Source organism: Cebus imitator, unplaced genomic scaffold, assembly GCF_001604975.1.
Source record: "Cebus imitator isolate Cc_AM_T3 unplaced genomic scaffold, Cebus_imitator-1.0 Scaffold10, whole genome shotgun sequence".
Taxonomy (NCBI): domain Eukaryota; kingdom Metazoa; phylum Chordata; class Mammalia; order Primates; family Cebidae; genus Cebus; species Cebus imitator.
The window spans coordinates 5,360,203-5,364,378 of NW_016107325.1; positions in this window are offsets into that span (position 1 = coordinate 5,360,203).

Below are 4,176 nucleotides of genomic sequence, written 5' to 3' on the forward strand. Positions count from 1 at the left end.
AAAAAAAAAAAAAAAAACCTTCAAAAAATCAGTGAATCCAGGAAGTGGTTTTTTGAAAATATTAGTCTGGCTAGCAGTCTATCTGTTTTGTTAATAAAGAAGAAAAGAGAGAAGAATCAAATAGATGTAATAAATAATGATAAAGGCAATATCACCACTGATCCTATAGGAATACAAACTACCCTCAGAGAATACCATAAATACCTCTACACAAATAAAACAAAGTCTAGAAGAAATGGATAAATTTCTGGACACTTACACCCTTCCAAGATTAAACCAGGAAGAAATCAAATCCCTGAATAGACCAATAACAAGGTCTGAAATTGACGCAGCAATTAGCCTACCAACCAAAAGAAGTCCAGGTCCTGACACGTTCACAGCTGAATTGTAATAGAGGTAAAAAGAGAAGCTGGTACCATTTCTTCTGAAACTATTCCATACAGTAACAAAAGAGGGAATCCTCCTTAACTCATTTTATGAGGCCAACATCATCATACCAAAGCCTGGCAGAGACAAAACTAAAAAAGGAAATTTCAAGCCAATATCACTGGTGAACACTGATGCAAAAATCCTTAATAAAATGCTGGCAAACCAAATCCAACAGCACATCAAAAAGCTTATCCATCACGGTCAAGTCAGCTTCACTCTGGGGATGCAAGGCTGGTTCAACACATGTAAATCAATAAACATAATCCATCACATAAACATAATAAAAGACAAAAACCACATAATTATCTCAATGGATGCAGAGAAGGCCTTTGACAAAATTCAACAACACTTCATGCTAAAAACTTTCAAAAAACTAGGTATTGATGGAATGTATCTCAAAATAATAAGAGCTATTTATGACAAACCCACAGCCAATATCATACTGATGGGCAAAAACTGGAAGCATTCCCTTTGAAAAAGGGCACAAGAAAAGGATGCCCTCTCTCAGCACTCCTATTCAACATAGTCTTGGAAGTTCTGACCAGGACAATTAGGCAAGAGAAAGAATTAAAGTGTATTTAAACGGGTAAAGAGAAACTCAAATTGTCTCTATTTGCAGACGACATGATTGTATGTTTAGAAGACCCCATCATCTCAGCCCACAATCTCCTTAAGCTGATAAGGAACTTCGGCAAAGTCTCAGGATACAAAATCAATCTGCAAAAATCACAGGCATTCCTATACACTAATAACAGATAAAAAGAGCCAAATCATTGGTGAACTCCCATTCATAATTGCTACAAAAAGAATTAAATACTTAGAAATACAACTTACAAGGGATGTGAAGGACCTCTTCAAGAAGAACTACAAACCACTGTTCAAGGAAATAAGGGAGGCCAGAAACAAATAGAAAAACATTCCATGCTCATGGTTAGAAAGAATCAATATCATGAAAATGGCCATACTGCCCAAAGTAATCTATAGATTCAATGCTATCCCCATCAAGCTATCACTGACTTTCTGCACAGAATTGGAAAAACCACCTTAAATTTCATATGGAACCAAAAAACAGCCCACATAACCAAGACAATCCTAAGGAAAAAAAAAAAAAAAGCTGGAGGCATCACACTACCTGACTTCAATCCAGACTACAAGGCTACAGTAACCAAACAGCATGGTACTGGTACCAAAACAGATATGTAGACCAAAGGAGCAGAATAGAGGCCTCAGAAATAATGCCACACAGCTACCACCATCTGACCTTCGACAAATCTGACAAAAACAAGCAATGGGGAAAGGATTCCTTATTTAATAAATGGTGTTGGGAAAACTGGCTAGCCATATGTAGAAAGCTAAAACTTGGACCCCTTTCTTACATCTTACACAAACATTAACTCAAGATGGATTAAAGATTTAAACATAAGACCTAAAACCATAAAAATCCTAGATGAAAACCTAGGCAATACCATTCAGGACGTAGGCATGGGCAAAGACTTCATGGCTAAAACATCAAAAGCAATGGCAACAAAAGCCAAAATAGACAAATAGCACATAATTAAACCAAAGAGCTTCTGCACAGCAAAAGAAACTATCATTAGAGTGAACCAGCAACCAATATAACAGGAAAAAATTTTTGCAATCTACCCATCTGACAGAGGGCTAATATCCAAAATCTACCAAGAACTTAAACAAATTTACAAGAAAAAAAACCAAATCCCTCAAAAAGTAGGCAAAGGATATGAACAGACACTTCTCAAAAGAAGACATTTATGCAGCCAATAATACATATGAAAAAAAGCTCACCATCCCTGTTCATTAGAGAAATGCAAATTAACACCACACTGAGATACCATCTCACTCCAGTTAGAACAGCTATCATTAAAAAGTCAGGAGACAACAGATGCTGGAGAGGATGTGGAGAAGTAGGAACTCTTTTACACTGTTGGTGGGAGTGTAAATTGGTTCGGCCATTGTGGAAGACAGTGTGGCAATTCCTCAAGCATCTAGAACTAGAAATACCATCTGACCCAGCAATCCTATTACTGGGTATATACCCAAAGAATTATAAATTGTTCTATTATAAAGACACATGCACATGTATGTTTATTGCAGCACTGTTCATAATAGCACAGACTTGGAACCAACCTAAATGCCCATCAGTGATAGACTAGATAAATAAAATGTGGCACATATACACCATGGAATACTATGCAACCATTAAAAAAGGGTGAGTTCATGTCTTTTGCAGGGACATGGATGAAGCTGGAAACCATAATTATCAGCAAACTAACACAAGAACAGAAAACCAAATACTGCATGTTCTCACTCAAGTGGGAATTGAACAGTGAGAACACATGGACGCAGGGAAGGGAACATCACACAATGGGGAGTCGGGGGTGGGGGGCTAGGAGAGGGATAGTCCTAATGTAGATTACAGAGGAGTGATGGATGCAGCCAACCACCATGCACATGTACACCTATGTAACAAACCTGCATGTTCTGCACATGTACCCCAGAACTTCAAGCACAATTTAAAAAAAAAAAAAAAAAAAACTACCACTTGTTGAGTTTTGGTATAGTATTGAGAAGAATATGGATAGTATCTGAAAATGTTATTAAATACTTTTCTATTTTCCAACTGCACATCTATATGAGGCCAGGCTATGTATATATACTTCAACCAAAACAGCATATCTCAACAGTTTGAAGGCAGAAACAGATAAGATAATCTACTTTTTATTAAGCCAAATATTACAGACATTGGGAGAAATTTTTTAAAGCTACTCAACATTAATTTTTGTTTTGTAAAATATATTTTCATAAACAACATGTGATTTATGTTAGCATATAGTAGTCTTTGTATTTGAAGTAATAAATGTTTCAAAATTCTCTGTTTTGACTTCTAACATGATAAATATTGATAGACATAACACATAAAAACAAATTATTGGAATTTCAATAATTTTTAAGAGTGTAAATAGGTCTTGAGACCAAAAAGTTCAAGAATTGCTGGTCTAGGCTGTTGATCTGAGATAAATGGGAACTTGAGCATCCTAGTGTGTACCAATGTGAAAGGGGCTATGCCTAGGAATCAAGCAGGACTGTGTGTCACAGTGGTACCAGTGTAGTGCATTTCTTCAGGACCAGATGCCTCCCAGAAGCCCAAAACTGTGTAAGCATGCATGGCATTAAAGCCTGCCATGAGGGAGATGAGTTTGGCTGAAATGGCTGAGCTTAAAATGACTAAGAAATCTGGACTCATTTTTCTGTCACTAGGTAGAATGAGGACATAGGAGAGATACTCCTGTCTAATTACTGAGAAACAAAGAAAGTGATATTGTTAGCAGATCTCACTTTATAGCTTTGAAACATCTTGCCCACTAGAATCACTAGCAGCTCTCAAGCAGAAGCCAGATGTCTACTGGGGAGAGATAATGTAGGAGCTTCCCGCTTGAGGAAAATTTAAGACTACAAGTATTCAAAGTCCTTTCCCAAATTTTCAGATTTTTATGTATGCTATTATTTGATTTTACCAAAAACCCTGTCAAACAGATAAGACAGAATTATTCCCACAGAAAGAGAGAGAGAGGTGAGACCCAAGAGGCACAAGTGTACCAAAGGTAGCCAAGGCAGCAGATTTATTAAAGGCCCCATTAATTAAACAGAAAATGTGTGATCAGCTGGAGACTGCAAAGCCTGTGAAATAATTAAATTTCCTCTGAACAAATGTTCACTCCATACCTATCA